The 21848-nt window shown below is 40.4% G+C and overlaps 1 protein-coding gene across 1 annotated transcript in view; it reads right to left on the bottom strand.

The window, feature by feature from the left end:
* Window positions 1-21848, bottom strand: part of bmpr1bb (bone morphogenetic protein receptor, type IBb) — a 59838-nt gene that overhangs the window by 37058 nt on the left and 932 nt on the right. Inside the window, exons 2-3 of the mRNA XM_079656688.1 lie at window positions 19201-19270; window positions 16880-17020 (exon numbers count right to left, since the gene is read on the bottom strand). The gene's annotated coding sequence lies outside the window, so the exon portion shown is untranslated. The remainder of the gene's footprint in view (window positions 1-16879; window positions 17021-19200; window positions 19271-21848) is intronic.

Here is a 21848-nt window from a genome sequence, read left to right as displayed (position 1 = left end):
TTCACACTGCAAAAACAAGGAGATCACCCAGTGTGAGCTATTGCCCTGCCACTATTACAAGACGGATTTCTACAGAGTTGCTCCACCTGTCTCCTGCTCCAATTAGTCCTGCAAGCCACTGAAGTGCTAAATAACCAGCAGGGAGGGAAGCGACAGGACAGCAATAGGGTCAAATATATGGAACAATGCAATAAAGAGCACGAAATGGAGGATGAGCCGAGACACTTGTTTAGGTTCTCTATAGGTTTCAGTTTAAAAGACAGCATATCTAAAAGGAACAGAGGAGAAATCTTAAGGGGGAAGTTAAGATGTCCCACTTTAGACCTTTCAGTATGAAGCAAGTCACCCAGAGCGCTCGCTTCCTCTAAGGTTCACAGGAGGCTGTAATTATGGGAAACTGGTCGTGTATTTACTATATCACAGGCTCTTTAACAAGCACTAATTGTGTGTGTGCACTCAGCGCATGTAGGAATGTCGTACCAAAGCTGCAGGAAATGTTTAATGAAGAGAGCAGCTTGGACGACATGGTTTGTGTCAAATCTGTCAAAAACAATATAAACGGGAAAGTGTGAACCTGAGTTGACTGGGACAGACTGAGAAGGGGATGAGGGTGCTCACTAAATGGTCAGCTTTTTAATACTTGTTTTTGTCATGAGAGCTATGAAAATATTTTAAAAGAGATCTTGTTGGTGGGTTAGTAAAAATATATTTGAATGTCTAATAAATTGTATTCAGATTGTATGTCTCAAAAAAAGGAAGAAGATCGAAAATGAGAAAACATTAAAAAAAGAAGGTGTTTTTCACATAAATGATCATTTGTATGTCACTTTCACCACTTTAAATTTCACAATAAGCAGAACCACTAACAACAATTACTATCAATGCAGATGAATACAGGTTGACAGAAACATTGTCAATGAGTTCTTATTATTTTGCAAGTTAATTCATGCCTATTTGGTTGGAGTGTTTAGGGAGTAAATAAAGTGTCTTTGAAACACAAATAGTAATATAATAAATGCCTTTTAAATCATTAGCATTTGATTCATATATTAGCTCAAGTCCACAGATGTACAGCAAACAAGTCAATTTTTTCTCAATTTACACCACATCTTGAGAAATAAAAACCCGTTATGTTATTCATCAGGGCTTTTCCCACACTGGAGCTTTTTTAACATTCCCTGGCCCTTAGCAATGCATGCAGAAATGGACACAGCCCAACCCTGGGATCAGCTATTGGACTTCATTAACGCACCTCTCTACGGACTAGTTGACACAGACAGGTGGGGTTTAAAAAGGCAAACTAACCACCCATAGATGCCCCCAGAAAGACTCTGTTCATTAACACAGACGCTCCTAGCAATTCAGGTTAATGGGGCTTGGATATATTTAGTTTTACAGCATTATAATTCAGAGGGAATTAATAGAAGTGGCCGATCCATTGCCTCTGGTCAAACTACCTGCCCTGTGTTGTTGGAGTGGGATTGAGGGCGAGAGCAGGGGGGGGTGGGGGGGGGGGTGCATATTTTCCATGTGCACTCACACCCCTCCCTTGGCTGTAATGCTCAAAGCTCTTTTGTGTGTTTATGAGTGGTGTGAAGGCTCCAGTGATACAGCACACACTTCAGATCTCTGACTGCATGGTCAAAAGCAACTTTCCATGGCAGATTTATACTAAGAGAGGGGATTAATAACTGCCAGGAAACTTTAAGGTGATTTGTCATTTCAGAAAAAGTCAGATGGTGTAAAGATTTTCTGAATATACCCACTTGAGGATCAACCTGAATTAAAGTGGAGATTTACTGAAAGGCAGTAAGCACTCACTTAGACAGCAGTCAAAGACAATGGAACAAGAGAGAGATACAATTACTATAATTGCACATAACCACATGACTGCCACTTATGAAATTAAGATAGTGCCTAAATGGCAAAATTAAATGAAGTGTCAGGTTTCAGTATTAACAAGGATACACAGTAGTCTTACAGCTCTTGATACTAAAGGTCCCATTTCCATGTTGGAGGCAATCAAGCCGTGACCTTTTGCCAAAATGTATTGTTTTTTATCTGTGATTTATATATAAGTAGTTATATGTGTTTTTATGTGAGCAAACTTAAGCACAATTTATGTGCAACAAGGTAATGTTTTATTCCTAATATGAGCAACGACCAACTGAATATTTACTCAGGCAAGGACATGCTTCAGCTCAAGGTTATTTTTGCATTTGTTTTATGATCATGATTTATGTTTGTTTCTTTTAAATCCAAGTAAAACGTTTCTTAACAGAGCTACATAAAACATAATTCTTATCTGTCAGCAAAAACTGTGTGTATGATGAACAACATGTTTTGATTAATTATCCACAACAATTTTTCGACTGAATGCTTTGAGGGAAGTGTGGCACAATTTGAAGGTGCTGCAAAATTGCAGAATGTCTTCTCCAAGTGGAATATGTATTGGATATATAATGGATTTGCAACAGAGGTACCCACAAGCTGTTACTCTGCTCATTACAGATAAACAGTGATGACGATAATCACCATAAAAATGTAAGGGTTGTCCATATCCGATATGAACTTCAACAGATATGAATGAAGGAATAACATAAAACTTAAACATTGCCGTCCTTATCAGCAACACTGTTTTCCAGCAGGGAAAATCTAAATCCTGCATGACCAGGTTTTATTTTGGAAGCATAAACTGCTGTTTAATTGCATTGAATAGACTTTTAATGACATTACAGATTGTTTCTTACATGCAAATGGCTTTCAGATGAGTCAAAGTTATACACAGTGTACAAATAAACACCAACCATATCTATAAAATGATACAGTACACTTCAGTTGTGTATAATTGCTCACAGTTTACAAATCAATTATCTGGAGTTTGTATGAAATCAAATGAAGGTTAAGTGTTAAGTGTGAGGGAATCAATCAATAACAACACTCAGCATACAAGAGATGATATTCACTATATTTTGTTCATTAATCCAACATGTTGCTCTGCCTTCTTGCACTCATGGGAATGCTCATGTTAATCCCTCATTTCAAACAAAAGCAGATGATATAAGCTTTGTCTTTCTCTTACTCCAGAGTCTGCTCCCCAGGCTGAAGGGAAACCCAGGGGCCTTGCCGTCTTGGCCAGGAAACCCCGTCTCTGGTTGGCTGACCCTGAGATAATTTGTCAATCAGCCGCCCTTTCCTTTAATTAGGAGCAACAGCCCAACCGCTTGTGTTGAGCCTCAGCAGAAACATGTCATTCAGTGGGAAAAACAAGTTGGTTTCTGCTTCTCTGGCTCTATTCCCTCTAATGTATCTAACCCTGGACCACCTTTTGATGCTGCATTGCATATTTAAACTGCACAAAAGACTTTGATATTCCGCAGATGAAAATAAACGTGTCCGTAACTAAATATTTATTATGTTGAGCTCCACATTTGTTTTTGAGCTAAAGTAATGTATTCTTTAAATCTAGCATCATTTAAAATGTTTGTATTGTCAGTGTTGGAAACACAATAGACATGCTTGATGAAAGTGATCGACTGTCTGTGAGGGTAGAGTGCCACAATACTTTGTCTGAAATGTTCACATCTGTGTTAAATTACTGAGCCTTTTGAATGTAAATCATGAGCAGTGGCTTGGGAATTACCAGAAGAATCATGCAGTCCATGCACAAGAGGAAACATCACACAGCGGCTTCTTGTCTTGTTGGCTTGAATTCAATATTTAGCAATATATGGTAAAAACTAATATGTTGTCCTACACACTGTATTTCATCTAGAATGTGATAACTGTAGGTATGAATACATTATCTAAATCACAAACTATTCCACACACTAAGTAAAGTTAAACACATGTCAGCAGAATTAAAGGAACACTTTGTTAATCAAATGCATACATAGAGGCATCCTCATATACTACTTTTTCTTTACAAATAACTTTCAAATTTGAACCAATATTCATTTTTCTAACTATGGTAGCGCAAATTGTGTTGTGAGAAAGTGTATTGCTCTCATTCCATCAGAAATAGCTTATTCAACGGCATCCAGACATACATTATTAGGCATTCTAGTCCATGCAAATCTCTTTCCCCGGAGATCCGAGCACATTAGATACGGAGCTATCAGTCGCCTTTCCCCCTGACGTTGTTGTTTGCTCTCATCCAATGATAGCACAATGAAAACACAGGAAGCAGCTGAGAGCAATGGGCCTGCGATCGATGCCTCTGTGTCAGACTGTAAGCTAGTTGATATCTTAACGCTACCCTCCTCACTTCTCACCCCCTCTTTCCCTCCAACATGCAGTCAAGTCTCCCTCTACCGCTAATGTATCTGAATGCAGAGTCATCTAGGGCCGACTCGCAGCAGTCGATAAATACTGGAAACGCTATCCATCTCTGAAACATCACTCCTTCACTTACTGTAAGTGTGCATCACTGTGGGCACTATCCCCATATGCTGACAGGGAGGAAGACAACACCAGGCGGCCCGGCTCTGACCGAGCATCACCAGATGAAACCACAGACATAGTTTTCACTACTAAAATTGCATCGAACAGACAGCGTGTCTGAATTGGGCTCTTGATTGTAAAATATGAGCTGCCGTTTCAAATCATTCTAATAATAATTTTAAAAAAGCACACCTTAAGGGTGACCTTAGGATGAAGTAAAATGCAAGTTCTTCCTCGTATCTTCTAAAAACTGCAACATCTCTCAGCTTCAATTTTGGTATTTATTACTCCTGGGCAACGGACTAACTGAGCGTTCCACTGGCAAGGAGAACTCATTTCCAAATTTCAATAGGAGTCCTGGTGTAGGCGGATTAACACCAGCTGAAAGTGATCATTCATGTCAGGAGCGACATCTTATAAATATTCTATTTAAATACAAATATTTTACATAACACATTTTAATCATAATACAAAGTAATATAATATTGATTAAAACCTAAAGAAATAATACTTAATTTTTCCTGAATGCTTTTATGCATATTGCTTTGAGTCTTCTTTAAAGTAAGTCAATCTTAATCTTTGCTTGTTAAAAATGAATTCCCACACTATCCACAGATCATGAAATACCAGTTTTAAGACTAGATCAAACCACTGAATACACCTGGTGAGATTTAAAATTCTGCACCTGATTTATAAATAAGTAACAACCTCCATCTACTGTATCATCAAACTTCTCAAAGATCATTCCTTTTTTTCTGATCAATACTGTAGGCCTTAGATAAAAACTTCAGTAAGCACACATTAGTAAAATCCACACAGACTTTGTAGAGAAGTGTGGATTTTCTGAAGATAATTGCATTCTGTTGTTTTCCGATCTCTTGACTCTGGCTGTTGGCTGTTGGCTGTGAAACTGGAAACGTGTTGGCAGGAGCATCTCATTAGACTGTTTCTTCAAACCTTCTGCTCTCTCCATACACTTTTGTAATATGAAACAGCAATAACCAGTCTTGGTTATTGTGATCAGAAAATATCAGCCATAGATTTGAGCTTGAAAACTATTACAAATTAGCCTACAAGTAACATTAAAGGTGGGGTATGTAAGTTTGAGAAACCGGCTTCGAGATACACTTTGTTATATTCCAATGAATGCTCTTAACATCCCGATAGCAATGAATATCTTAAGTGCTTTGACAAAAAATCCATAAAAAAATGTCATCCGTGGAAGCCGTAGTACTGTAAAAAGCACAACCAATCATTTTAGCTGTCCCTGCTAAAGTAACTGGATGGCCTACCTGCCTGTCAGCCTTCCATCTGTGCACAAACTTATCTCGTGCCCTCATTGGTCATGTGCGCGTTCGTTGGAGGAGGGGCTCTGTAAGGAAGTGGCAGATTTTCTCCGGTCGTGTATTTTCAAATTCTAGCGCACTCGAGCTGGTTTCTCAAACTTAGATACCCTACCTTTAATGCAACAGGACTAAATGTGCAGAGTGTGAAGCAAATTTAAAAGCCAAGTCCACCACAATGGAGCTGCATCAGAAAACCTATTATTGTTGGTCTGTATTCAAATTAAACTGCTCTGTTAATGCTTTGAGCAAAGATAATAAACTTCATACAATGTGCCTGAATCCACTGCATATGTGGATGCAGATCTAAATAAATGTATCTCCTACTCCAAGCTACAATGGACATTTGTTGCGCTGATTCAGGCCGTACAATGACAATCAAACTCAACAATACAGCAGTAAGGCCAGCTTATGATGTAAATACTGGAAGTGCTTTGCTATACTGCTTATTATGCACAAATTAGACTTCTTGCCATTGAGTCTGGCAGCTGGGCGCATTGGGTTTAATTTTTATTAGGAGTTTTCAGTTTTTCCTCTCCTTTGCAATAAAACAAGATTTTCTTAGAGCACATTTGCCAGGTGACTTCTCAGGTCCTAATTCCTACAAATACATATAACATTCACACCTTTATTAAATGTAGTCAATTTGAATGATTTCTACCAGATGCTTACCTGATCTGACTTCCACTGAAAAGCACAATAAATCAGAGCACTTTCCAATAATATTTTGAGTTCACCATAGCCTCCACAGTCAGTGTAATTAATGGCGCCAGGGGTCCTGTGAGAGGGGGACCAGCTGCTTGTTATGTCTTGTCACCAGTCCCACTCTCTTTGACACCTTCGGCCACGTCCCTCTCTTCCGATGCCAGGAATACTGGTGTGGTACTGCTGGGTCTGAGGACTCTTTGTGCCCACCCTCAGAGAACAAACACTATTAAGACTCAACAGCGTGCCCCTTTGCCCATCCCCAGAGTGCAGGCAGTGCCAGCGTCTGTAACTGGAGAGCAGAAAGCAAAACAGCTGCTCCCAGTCTATCCTGCATCTGCCACAACTGTGATCTCATGGAACAAAGCGAGAATGCAACCACACGTTTCGCATGAGTGTTCAGTCACACTCCAGCCATTGTCCTGTTCCGCACACACACTCTGGCTATATTTTTCTTCTTCTGCTGAAACACACCAATAAACATGGGAAGGATATTCATTTAACCTTTTTTAATCCATCATTAGTCATTGCTCTGATTTTTTTTTCTTTAACTCTGCCGAATTGTGAGACTTCCATGGCAGAAATGAATCCGGTGTAAACCAGTTGATGGTCAAGGCCACTTTTTGAGTTGTTCTGACTGATTGACGTTTTTTTTTTTGGTAACTGCTGTCCCACTGACAGGTGTTCGAGAGGAAAATGGCATCAACTACCAATTAAACTGATACCACCTGTTTACAGATATACTTTTTATCTTACTCCACATATGTACAAGGTCAATTTGATTAAGTAAGGGGGCTTGTGATACACATGTTTAATGTTCGCAGCATAGGGCAATAAAAACTGCCTTTATGTCCATGGTATGGGTCAGGCCCAATCCTACATTTTCCAAAATGCAAGAAGAGAAAGAATTGGACAGTAAAACTGATATTGGGCAGCGTTGCGACAATATGATATTTCAATCTGCCAGTCAAATTAAAACAAACAAATCATTTGTTTGATTAAGATATACTGAATAGAAAACAATTTAAATGCATTAAATAATTGTATAATACCACGATTAGAGATTTTTTACAAGTCAACTTACCACAAGTGCTTTCCTTCAAACATCCAATGGCTTGAATTAATTCTACTTAGAGTGCAAGCTGTTCAGTAAGCATGCATTCAAAAAGGCACAAATGTATAGCTATAGACTGATCATTAGTAGCCTTTCTGTGTCTTAAGTTGATCCACTGGCTTACACAGTTAAATTTCTTTCATTCTGTAAGTCAAAGCTTGTGCAGTCTGTGTCTTGATGCGGGAAATTGCAACTAAAAAGAAATCTACTTCAAACTGACTCACTGTAATTGTCATTCACAGATCATTCAATGCTCTTTGACACAATGAGGCGTGGACAGCACACCTAGTAAGAGAGTTGCTTAAATGCAAATTGTACTAATGTCCTTTGTTTCAAAAGTATAGACCAAAGCAAATTGTTACAGTGTAGTGTTTATTTCTGAAATTCTCTTGGACACCTGTTTTACCTAGTCTTTTTAGGCAAATGCCATTTATATTATGCCCATAGTATTGATCAAAAGGGACACCTGCTTTAAAATGATAGCCGGTTTCATGAAAATACAATAAGCCATATTTATTTTAATATTTTTTTGTAAATATTTTCTGTGTTAGAGAATAATACTAATATTTGAAACTTTATTGATAATCAGGGATGTAAATGTAACATCACTTTGTCCTAAAATATTCAACCATACTGTAGTATTTCTAAGCAAATAGTGAAAAAAATGACGGATGCAATTCAATTCATATTTAAACTGATTTATCAAATGTACACTAATAACTTGCCTGCTGATGATGGATCGTAACAGAGCATTACGTCCAAGCATTCCTTCTTAACAAAACATAATAAACAGCCGACAACAACATAAATGTTAACCTATTTTTAGAGACTCCTGGCTGGCTGCATTGAGTAGCTGACATCTCCCTCTAGTGCAGTTTAGTTGGATGAATACAGTTTGTGAGTCAGCAGCAGTGAAATGTCTACACAGGCTTGACATACAAGCTCTTCTGGGACTGACATTTAAACTGGAAAACAAAATGGGCAGTTCTGCCAATCTCGACCCAACATAACTACTCCTTTATGAGTCATTAAATCTGACACAAATTGGCCTCCACTTGTATTCAATTCTATAGTTAGATGTAGTGAGGCATGCAGCCAGTGTGTGCATGTAGGTATGGCAGAGTGTCAGTCCACCAGACAGCCCGTCTAGGAAGGATCAATACAGGATTACAGACAAATCCCTCGATTCAGACTTTGTTTTTAAGTGTGTACGATCCTCAAGTGTTAAAAGGTTTCCCCTCATGAAGCCAGGTGATTTAAGGAATCTCCATCTTGCCTGTCAGACAGTCAGATACATGAACCATGTGCTTCTATCCATCACATCTTTTACATAAAACAACTAGGCAGAACAACAAAACCATGAAGATTTGAAAGGGATCGCTTCCTTAAAGATGCCTCATTGCTGACCACGATCTGCCATCCCCAGGTGTGTCCATGTAGAAAATAGAAAAATAAAAGAGAGGCAATCTGACCCACACTGTTTATTTGACATCGCAGTGGAAAAGGTTGATTTTGCGAGCTCCAGGGAATTTAAATAACTGAAAGTGATGATTGACAGAGTGAAACTAACAACTCACTTACTCCCCTTAGTTTCTAAAATGTTTCTGCAGGGATGAAGGCACTTTAAACTGCCTTCCAAAAAAATGGATTTGGTGCCTGCATTTTCATCACAAAATCATACGGAATGAAGCAAAAGTACATATAGCATGACATCCAACTTCCAGAGGAAATTCTTATAATCCTTGTCTATACACAATGGGAAATAAAAATGTAAGGAGGCCCACACACACACACACTCAGGAAAAATCATAGCCAAAACAGTATTTCCTAATTGACAACACAGATTGCCGTGAAGCCGAATTATTGTCTTTGCTCTGCTAATTCCGGAGCTTTTCAACTTTGAAAACAACACCGGCTAACTATCTGTGAGAGGGGAACACACATCTGCCTCATCTGTCAACACATCATAACTGAGCCAATAACAAACGCAGCTCACAGCGAGGTGGCAGAGAGGTCAGTCGACTGTGTATGTATGTGTCTGAGCAGAAAGAATGAGTGTCTACTCACACAGCATGGATCTGCTCTCCAGGTCTACGCTCAGCCCCCCCCGACCCCCTGGGAAAACGAAGCCACAGCGGGCAACCTGAAACCCAATGATGTCATCCGCAGAGAGCACGGGCTACCGGCAGTCAGTGAGAAAGTGCACCAAACCTAAAGTCAACATCACACAATTACTGGGGTTAATTGTATTTACAGTAGAGCAGCTGTGGTGGATTAAAAGACTTGCCGATAAAGTATGGTGTATGTGTAAGGAGAGCAAAGAGACGAGAGGAGTGAAATTATTCTTGATCAGACTAAAACGTCCACACTGTTCCTTGATGTTTCTGTTTTGAGTCATGAAGACAAAGAAGGATCAATGTGCTGTGATGGGCTGAGAGTCTGCAGGTTTCAATTCCAACCTACAATAAGACTTGGCTTTTTTTTCACTGATAAACTCAGCTTCAACCACAGAGGATAAACTGATGGTGGTTTGTTCGAAGGAAAACCAGCACATTATTGGCTTTCCATGGCACATGATTGCCCCTCATAAGCAACGTTTTCTTACTTAATGGCAACTGTTTGTAAGTGTATGTTACTGTATACTGTAACAAGGCATTACTGATTGCATATGTATTCTCTTTTAACATTGCTTGGTTGAAAAGGGAGAGAAAACTGTTTGCCAGTTTGCTGAGGAGGGCTGGACTCCGAGGCCGCCACCACTGAAGATTGAGTGCTCCTCTAAGACGTACAGAGTGGCCTCAGTAGATTTTTTTATAAAGCCTTGCAGAAACAAATACCACAATGCAGAACAGATTATATTTATTATATATTTTATTTAAGATAAACTAGATGATTGAGTTTTGTATTCAGAAAAAAACACAATGCATCTTTCTTTCATACATTAACATAACTCCCCATTGTATTTCTTTTTTCAGTCAGTGGCTGCTCGATTATGGCAAAAATCATAATCTCGATTATTTGGGTCAATAATTGATATCACGATTATTAAAAACGATTATCCATTTACTTTGAAAACATCTATTTATTGAAAAATAAAATGTGAACAGTATGTTTTTAACAGTTGATTACCCTGAACTTTAAGTATAATTCAACTGAAAAACCAATAAAACATTTTTTTTTTTTTTAATTAAATAATCGTTTTATTTCGATTATGTTGTTTTCATAATCGTTGCAAGCCAAAATCGTAATTACGATTAAAATACGATTAATTGAGCAGCCCTAGTCAGTAGTATGTAACTGAGCTATAAATAGTAAAATTGAGAATTCTCTCAAGGTTATAAATCAATACAAAATACAGGTAATAGCATTTTGAGACGTCGTGATAAATGGCACTAAATGAGGAAACAATGTGAACCACTGGCAGCCAGACTACCAGCATTTTGTGCATGGAGAAATAGAGATGGAGAAAGAAAGAGATGGGGAAAGAGAGAAAGAAAGAGAGGACACAGGGTCAGACTTGTCATCACATGCTATCCATGATGGATGGCCATTTCCTCCCACACTAAAGGTTCTTATAGGAAAGTTTTGTTCCTTTATCTTGGGGTTGGTACGTGGGGCTGATATAGGACCCTCTCCCTGCAGTACCCACCCAACACAGAGGTAGCTACTGAGATATTCCTGCTCCTTGTCTCCAATGGAAGAATTGATGCAACATTATTCCCGAGTCACATATACCTTTGTATATCATGTGTCAAAGAATTCAAGATCAATCTTTCATTTTAGGAATATTTCATCTGCGGTTTTGGCATTGTTTTCCTTGCTATTGGTTGCTTTGAAGAGTTAACTGAAAGCCAAAATGTAAAATATCAAACAGTGAACTAAAGAGCAGCCATAGCCATGCAAGCTTCAAATGACAACTAAAAATGAGCTTTGAAATGTAACCATGTGACCCTGCATTCCCTCTTCACATATGTTTATAATTAATGCCAGGATGCTGCGAGGGGAGCGTTTTGGATACTGAGCACTTTCTGAAATGTTTAGGCTGACTGGGTTAAGTGTCGCTGAAATGTCAGGATGCTCTTCTACAGTTCCTATATTATGTTTTAGCACATGTCGATCAGCAGTTTTTACTTTCTTATGATCTGTTAAACTTCTATCTGAAGGCTCTGACGAAACAATGTAAACAGCCATGGCAATTATACACTTTTTATGGTTTCTGTTTGTTTATGTTAGTCATCTGGGCTTCTTGGCCTTCAATATGTCAAATGTGTTCATTTTGGGTTGTTTCACAGAAGGAAATTTGGCTTCGATAGACAATTATATACAGTTGTCTGACTTGAAAGGCAATCTTACACTCCACTGTTTAGATGACACACTCATCTTTTACAAAAGAATGGGTTGTGTGTGACATGTTTGCGTCTTCACACAGCGCATAAACCACGCACCATCACTGGACAGCTCTCTGATCAAAGCCTGCCAAATTCCTTGGTGATGATTCCCCTGCAGGGTCCGATATCAGGATCAGAGGCTGGAGCACTGAGACAGCGTACTCAGTCAAACAAGCCATATAACATTAATTTACCATGCCATATCCATTGCAAAGGCACACATGCATCCTTGTGCATGCAAACATGGACCAAGACGGAGCACAGAGACAGCTGTCCTGTCAGCCTGTGTCTAATATAGACAGACTGTGGGTGAAGAAACGATTGGACGCAGTGAGACATCCATTCAACTCACGGGGGGTTGAGAACATCGGGATGATGATGAACTCTATTTGTACTGGGCCCATAGTATTAACTTGTGTCCGTGGACAGGAGAATTACAGCCTGCTTGGGTTTCTGAAGTAACATATCAACTGAAATAATAGAACGAGAGCAGTTCAAAAACTGCGTCTTCAAAGTCTTACCAAAAACTCTAATTTATGGTTGTGAGACATTCAGTGAAAGCATTTTCATCCACACATTTAAATTGTAATATTATTTAAGAAATACTGAAACCCATATTGTATTTCTCACTAAGGGGTAGTTGTGTAGATCAATATCACGTTAATGTATTTACTGTAAAGATGAAGCTAAAGCAACACGCAATCCTTTTAAATATCTGATTTATAACACCTTTAGTTTATTTAATGAAGTGTCCAAGAGGGAGAATATATTCATTTTGGCACACAAGAGGCAGAACACGTAAGAAAAACATGTTCTCTACAACCCCTTGAGAGGTCTCGACCAACAGGTTGAGAGCCACTAGACTGAACAACATTCTTGCTACTCAACAATTCCTCTTCCCTTTACACACACACACACACACACACACACACACACACACACACACACACACACACACACACACACACACACACACACACACACACACACACACACACACACACACACACACACACACACACACACACACACACACACACACACACACACACACACACACACACACACACACACACACACACACACACACAGAAATCCTGGGGGCTTTGTCTTTGCCAGAGGTTCTGGATCCTTCCTCGTCTTTCTGAACCTTGGTGAAGGTTACATTTTAGGGACTTAACTCCAGCTTGGCCCCTCAGGACTGTCTGTCTCCCTTTGCTCTGTTTAGGCCAATTTACTGCCTGCAGTTATAATGTTACCAGCAAACTGTCAAGCCACCATGAGAATATTCCCACAAAAAAAACACGATGGTTTCTATGATCCGCAGCTTACACCGACACCAATACTTGAAAAAACAACTAGTGAGAAGGAACTGTGTGATGGCTGCCAACCGTCCTTATTGACAAGTGATGACCATTAGCTTAACTCTGTTGTTGACGTTGGTTAAATGTGATGCCTCATCAGTCAGTCCTGTACGCTTTGGATGAGTCCCAACCAAACCTGACTCAAGGAGCTGTAGTCAGGTCTGGGGAAACAGCCGCCACCGGCCCATCCACACTCAGAGAGCAGCCCAAAAAAACTCCTCTTTGTCCGAGCCTGTCAGCGCGACTGAAAGCCTCCTGTCTGTGATTGATGACCTGGGTTTCGGCGTATTATTGAAGCCGCCGACACGTGTTGGCTCTGTTGGCTGGGACTTGTCTCTGCCTTATTTAGTTTACATTATTCTTATTATTTCTCTGACCAACCCAGCTGTTGAGTGCATGCATGTGTGTGAGTGTGTGCACACAGGGAGGGGTTTTCCATGCCCTCAGTGGTCCAGGTATGTGTAATGAAATCTTGGGTTCTGTTTTGAGAACCCTCGGAGTTCCAGTCCTTTCACATTTGAGGTTTTTCTCCCGTCTCCCCTTCCCTTTCCTTTCACCCATGTGTACTCCCATGGTCCACCCAAGGTTACCTACAGCTTAATTTGGACCACTTTCAAAAAGTAAAATAAACATAGGTTTTAAAAGGTGGCGAACACCCACCATCTTGACCACTGTGTACAAAAGCAGAAAACAGTTATTGTAATTGCAGAAAAACTGCACCTATGTGTTCAATTCAAGCCTTTTCAGCTCAAACTTGAATCTGGAAACCAATAAAGCCACAGATGTTGGCACTCAAGACAAAAGGCGCTTATCTTCCAATTTCTTGCCAGTAAGAATCATGTGCTCAGAACCGGGGCAATCGTTAATTAAACTTGATCTTTACAAGAAGCACAAGAGAACTACTGTTGTGTTGTTTAAAGCTGCATTACACAGGTGGAGTAAAGGAGGAGCAGCTGTTCGCTCAAACAAATGTGAGCACCATCACTCAAACACGCACACACACACCTCGTAAAACTTTAGGGAGTGAGCACGAACTCTCAAACAGAGACGTGCTTGTGTCTGTGATAAAGGGTGGTTTAGAAAACTGTTCTGGTTGACTTGAGATTGAGATTAAATAATGTTGACATGATTCAATTGGACAAAATACTTCTCAAATATGATCAGGTTAGTTATCTTAAGTATTACTTACAGGCTAGTCACTCAAATTGAAATGACTGACATAAAATACTCATCACCCGCTCTATGCCGTTTCAGGATATGATGATGTGACTGATGTGTGTTGACAAGCAGAGGAAGGAGCTTCTGCAGCACTTAGGAGGCCAGAGAAGTGCTAAACAAGAACGAGCACTTGAGTCTTTATCGTTTGTTAGTCTGATACTCTTCTAATACTGATAAAAATGGACAGACAGACAGTATTCAATAAGTCAATGTTTCTACAATATGATTTAATACAACTAGGGGCTTTATACAAGCAACTGTATTACTGAAAAGAATGTCTATATATTTCTGAAGAGATCCAATAAATACTCAAAAGAATAGATTTTTTTCAGATGACACATTTTCGATGCTCTGTGGTCAGATGTGGTTGACTGCAGGAATAAAACAGAACAAGCCTTCCTCATACATACATGTAGCAATAACGACCAGAGCAAATACTCTATACAACCAGTGCATTATATAAACTAAGAAAGTGTTTTATCCCCTGAAACTGTCTTCTGATCCCTAAATCCTAATCTGTGTATTCTGGCATGCCAACGTGCACTTGTACGAGGCCATTCATGTGTGACAGCAGATCACCATGTGCGGCTACGTACTGTAGAGGTAATTAACAGCTGTTTGCTCTACACCTGCAATAACAATCCAGGCTGTAGCAGGTTAGCTAGCTGCTACGCTCTTTCTCTGGATTGTAATCCGATACAGCCTCTCCTCTACTTAAATCTCTAGGAGCCACCGAAAAAGGTCCAGACTTGGAAAGACAGGGAGAGGCCGCTCGCTACTCAGACTGAACAGAAAGCGTAACTAAAGATGAAGGACGAATGACTGATCGGTGTGGATAACCCGTTTTCCTGCTGAGAGTTGATTTGAAAAGCAGAAAAATACCTGGATGAAGTCTTTGTTTGAACTGTAATGTTACAGACCTATTTGCAAATCAATTCAACGGTATAAATAAGAATGATTTTTTTCAAGCTGCTGAAAGTGTTGTTTTTCTGCATGAATAATTCAGAAAGTCTGTTTCTGTATCCTTCAGTGGTGCCAACTGTTAAACAAAGCCCACAAAAGAACTTACTCCCGATTACAGACACTGCCGAGGTAGGTCATATGAGGCTGAAAGCCAATCACTCTAGCTTTCCTTTTATAGCTATATTTATAGCTATAAAATTAAGTTTAACCATCTGCATTTTGATATTTTCAAAGAAACATAAGACACCTAAGAAAGCTCCAAAAAGGACAAATGATCGCCAGTCAAACTGCAGGAGATCTGGTGAAAAATAAGAATAAAAAAACATTCAAAATGTCACTGGAGAAAGTCTGGAAAATTCTGACAATTCGTGCCAAAATACTATACTGCTTCAGTGAAGAACAACAGCTGTCACGTCAAAAGTACCCACCAGGGATGTGACGAACATATATAGAGCAAACCTGACAAGGATTGTGATGTGATTGCTTGTTTCTAGAAATAACCAGTGCGCCATTGGATGCCAAACATCACAACAGAAGCTGAAAATAAACTCATATGAACTCAAAAAACACTGCACAGCTGAGGTGACAGTGTTTGTACTACCCCTAAAAAGGTTCTTACACACTGAGCCAATTTTCGGCGTCGATAGATGTCGGGCCGTCAATGAGCGTCGTGTCGCCCTACTCAGATTGGTGTGCACTGCACCGTTGTGTCTTTTCGGCCGTGCCGAGACCTTCCGCCGCTGATTCGACATGTTGAATCGGTAGGCAATCGGCTAAAGAAATCACTTGATTGGCTGTTCAGTTTAGCGAATCACTGCAAGAGAAGCGAAACGGAAGTGAGGGACCCAAACAAACTATTAAGAAGGCAAATCTGAGATTTCATTTAACTCCAGCTCTCGACACAGGTTGGGGAAAGCCCCATGAGCTTCTCGTTGTAGAGTGAAAATGGAACGCACACGCTATTTGTTTATATCACGCAGTCTGTTCTTCTTCTCTCGGTGTATCACGCAGTCTGTCTTCCGGTTGTTGCCTCTTTTGAATGACGAATACACACTACCGACGCCTGCTGGTAAGGAGAGTTATTGCCACTCACGCATGCGCAGTTCGTATGTGCAACTTGACCGTCGGCTGAAGTCTTTGCGGTGTGTTCCAGTGTGAAACATGGCCAAGACGTGAGGGGACGTGAGGCGACGTTCTTTCGGTACGTGTTCTTTGGTGTCAGTTTGGTGTGTAAGGAGCTTAACAATCAATTATGTCCTGTTGTTCCAGGATGTGCCAGAGTCTTTAATAAAAAGGGATTAGTGGTGTTAATAAGATATGTCACCCAGAGGGCGGACTCACCTGCTCTGATCTATGTAAACCCCTCTTCTTTTGAATATTCACTGCATCCTCCTCCTGAAATCCAAATCTCTGACGTCAGCGCATTTCCCTGCAGATGGCCTCACAGGTACCTCTTTAAATGCCCTCTGCCCTCTCACGAATCTATGGGGGGAAAATGCACACATGAAACCCATTTCACAATCTGTCATCAAAAACACAGGGCTAAGCAACAGGAGAAACACGAACACGACTGAAATTGACTGCATCTGTTTCTCCCTCTCCTCTCACAGTCTGACTGGCACTTGCTGTCACTTGCTATTTAGCGGACAAGCGCAAGTTCAATTGCAGAATCAGATACGGTGCAGAGTAAGGTCTTCTGTAGAGAAGACGGGAAAGAATTCTGAACAAAGCTTTTCAGATCCATCTGTTGAAGGATCAAACTGTCGAGGGAGAACACATTGATATGTTTTGAGTGCGGCAACACACAGAACCCCTTCTTCACACAGATATAAAGAAATATAAATATTAAGCAAGTGTCACAAAACATTCTCCGGTAACCTTGAGCCAATATTGTATCAGCAAAATAACACTGAGTCACAGCTGGGTTCTGCACTGAAATAACACAGCAAAGAGTTTCGACTCTCCCACTTTCCATTTCAGCTAAAACAGGTGAGTTTCAGAGCTATTCTGGGTGGTCTGGGTGACCTGTCTTTTCTTAATAAACCTTTAAGTTAGAGTGTAATTATGTGCTGACATCCAGCCTGCTACCTGCTTGTCAGAAGTGTGTGTGTGTGTGTGTGTGTGTGTGTGTGTGTGTGTGTGTGTGTGTGTGTGTGTGTGTGTGTGTGTGTGTGTGTGTGAGACAATGAGAGAGACTGTGAAATATAACATTTGCTATAAAAAATGTTTTTAAAAACACAGTTCTTCAAACATAATATGCATCAACTTCAATCAAACCTTCAAAGAAAGTAATTGCATGAACTATTGTTATCATCTGTTTTTCACATGCATGCACACACACATACCCTCGCACACACAGCTGCCTTTTATTTGCCAGGATCCAGCCGCAGATGGTGATACAGTGTGAACTTTAACACGCGGATTCTTGACATTCTTTACGGGTGTGAGTTACTCTCCGACTCAAAGCGGTGCTTGGCCTCGGCCCTCTTTGCTTTCCTGCCAGCAGGTCACTGTCACACAAGGAGTCCCAGCCAGCCTCTCCCAACATATAGAAGCTGCTATTGTCCTTCCTTACATACAGTAGCTCTGCATGGGTTTGGCTCCTTACTGTACAATATGCAGCTATGTTGGAGCTTTGTCAGCATATTCTGCTGTTTATGATGGGTCCTGTAGCAGCAAGTTCATTGCTTAATGTAAAAGGAATGCTTATTAAACGATGCAGCACGCCTGCTCAGTGCTCACTGTTGAAACGATAAGGCAAAAATATATGGGTTCACTCCACTAACAGTAACAATGATTTCTTTGTGCCCAAAAATGTCCTCATACCCCTGTTTTTACAAAAGACTAATAGCATCCTATGATTTGTTACTACTGTTTTGTGTAGAGGTGTAGAGGTGTATACATGAGCGTAGGAAGTCATAATGTATTATCCATCGCATCCATTAACCTCTAGTTTATAACAAATTAAGCATCTATAAAAACAAATATAAGCCCCATCTGTAATGTTTTAAAACTGGTTATTTGTCGGACTTTGTTAGATACAAATGTCTAATCTTTCATACACATGAGCATACATTGACAAGCACTGTACTTCTCTGGTGACTGACTCATATGAAATCAAAGCTTCTGAGAGTTTCTAAAATGTACTACACTCTTATCAGATGTTGATCTCATTCATTTCCGGCACTCCAGTCGGTAGAGGGAGCCTGTGTCTAGCCTGATACCTCACAGGAGAAAACAGGATTGTATTATAGTCGGTGCGGTTTATTTTACATAGCCACATGCTCGGCAGAAAGTCAATTAGCTTGCCACTTTGGAGGCAAATTGCTGCCGCAACGGCAGTACGATCAGGAACACATACGCACAAAACACACAGATCAGAACTGCCAAATACAACCTTAACTGCAGGAGAATCAACACTCTTGATCAATACAGCTTTTAGCTTTGGATTCACTTTCTTCACAATATTATTTGTGAATGGATTGTGCATTAGGCAAGTAAAACTACTCAAATATATTTGAGAGTTTATATTGAACATTTGTCAATATGTTTCAGTTTTACATTCAAGAAATTGCAAAAAGCATGTGCCATTACATTAAATTCATAGGAATTGTTATAAAAGATGAAAAACAACAGTTAGAGTGCCTGAGAGCCTGACTCACCCTCCACACATAGGACATCGGAAAGCATGCTGTCACTGTTCCCAGACAAAGCTCCAGTACTTCTGTTTCTCTGGAAGAAAAATAAGTGGAGTTATTAGAAGCAGCTCATATGTCTCCCATCTATAGCTGAAAGGACTGAGACTACATTTCAAGCTCAGGTCACTTCCCCACTTTGACTTTCACCGAATCTTGCAAAGTACCCCTTATCCTCTTCTGTTCTTCGATCTTCAATCACCCCACTCATCCTTTAACTCTCCTTCTTTTTTTCTGCCTCTGTGTCTAATAACAGGATGTCGGCTCTCTCTCACATGGCTGCTGACCTTCCAGTCAAAGAGCAGAGTAGCTTGCAGCTTGAAGTAATTCCTGTTGCCTTCATTTGTCTCTCATCAGCAACTATAGATGAAACAGAGAGCGGGGCTGCTGTGCTTAGCTCTGAATGAATTGTCATAGAGCCTACAGGTAAGAAGAAGATTATTCCTAAGTGGAACAAGATCAGTTGCATTGCGTCTGTACTTCCGAGCTGATGGGAGCCAGAGGCGGTACAGGATAATACTCTCATTGATCAGTTTAAATCGAAGCTGAAATTCAAACTTAAGTTACCTTTCCCACAAAAGGATTTCCCTGACTATGGTCAAGAGAAAGACCACAATACTTGTGAATACAATACTGCAAATTTAAGCACAGTACTGAATCACAGGCAGCATTTGTGTTGACAGTGTTGTTGTTACAAAGAAAACATGGCTGTGTCTTTCCTTTGGTTTGTATGGGTGTGCATGGGAGATCTAGCCTCTTGTGTAAGTTTGTTGGAACTGAACAGATCACCACAGGCAGAAATCAGAGAATAAATGACAGATGGAAAAGACATACCTTCGGAAAGCCTTAATGTTCGTTTCTCTATCAGTGGAGAATAAGAAAGTAAAGAAAATATCGTGGCAGATGGTAAAGACATTGAACAAAGTTCACTGTGACAGTTTGTCTGTTGAAATACTCCACCATTTGATCCGTCTGACAGTCACTGTGCTCATATTACATGACAGACTGCAATGAGCTGGAGTGTGAGGTGATAAACTCAAAACTCCAGTATTACTTTTATTCTGCTTTCAGGCAGCGCTCTTCAATATCTAACATCTTTCAAACTTTCTGGCAAAAACCTCCCCCAATCTGCTCTCACATTCCCGCTCATTACCTGTCCGGTCCGAAAATACTGCTCCCATTGAGCTTGTTAATATGCACTAAATATCTTTGCTCTGATTGGCTGGACTCATTTCCTGTAATTATAAGGAAGGAAACTGGGGTGATGGGTCGCAGCTTGCTATGCTTAGCCCTGTGGACAAACCCAGACTCAGGCCAGTATCTAGCTATATCATAAGTGTTGTCCATGTGTTTATGTGCATTAGAGAGTTAATAACCGAGTGTGTTTAACTGTGTGTGTGGGTGCCTGTGTGTGCACCTGAAGCTGCAGGTATATGCTCAAATTAGCTCCTGTTTATAAAAAGGACAGATTTTTTTGCTACTGTACATATATGTGATGGTACTTCTGATGTACTAGTATTAGTGGAAATGTCTTGTTTGATCTGACCTTTTGGTATAAAGTGTATTTTATCAATCCATTCAACAATCTTTACATGTTTGGGATTTGTTTTTCAGGAATACTATTGTCCAACATTGTACTGAATACAGAGCTCGTAAGGACTCTATCTTACAGGCCTGCCTTCATGCTGCAACCATAACACTATCGCGCACACACACACACACACACACACACACACACACACACACACACACACACACACACACACACACACACACACACACACACACACACACACACACACACACACACACACACACACACACACACACACACACACACACACACACACACACACACACACACACACACACACACACACACACACACACACACACACACACACACACACACACACACACACACACACACACACACACACACACACACACACACACACACACACACACACACAATTAGCCATCATTGCTAGAGTCCAACAAGCTGTAACACTCAAGTCTGTGGTAGACCACAAATGCTGCCTTTCCATGCACCCTCACTTGACATGCCATGCCCAGCGTGTGAGCCTAATGACGGGCGTTACTCCTGCCAGGGGCAGAGCCAGGGCAAAGGCTGGGTGGTGGTTTGATCACTCACTGTGTGTTTAATATTACCCAAAGACACTCACTCAGCTCTGCTTCAATGAGCTCCTCTGTCCTGCGGAGTCAGAGGATGGTTGGTGCTCTTAAAGACAACACCACATACCTGCATTAGGTGCAGCAGCACGTTGTCTCACTCTGCCCGCAGATGCTGATGTAAACGTCAGGAACTCAGTGATGTAACAGAGATCAACTGGTTCACTGACAGTCTGATAAACTGCAGAGCACAGAATGTTGTGCCATGCATTTAACAGTCAAACGCTGCCTTTGACACCATGCCACTATACATCTTAATTCGTAAGCTTGCTGCCAAACATGAACACACACAGTAGGTTTTTCCCTGTAATGTGTTTAACTCCTTGAACACTGATGATCATTACCAGAGTTGTAATTGACAGTGAGCAACAGGGCCTGCCTCCTATAAGTCAATTAGTAAACTTATTTGATTAGTCACTTTG

The sequence above is a fragment of the Notothenia rossii genome, assembly GCF_949606895.1.
Source record: "Notothenia rossii genome assembly, chromosome: 11".
NCBI lineage: Eukaryota > Metazoa > Chordata > Actinopteri > Perciformes > Nototheniidae > Notothenia > Notothenia rossii.
The sequence above is the reverse complement of the archived record's forward strand: the minus strand, read 5'-3'. Positions and strand labels throughout refer to the sequence as shown.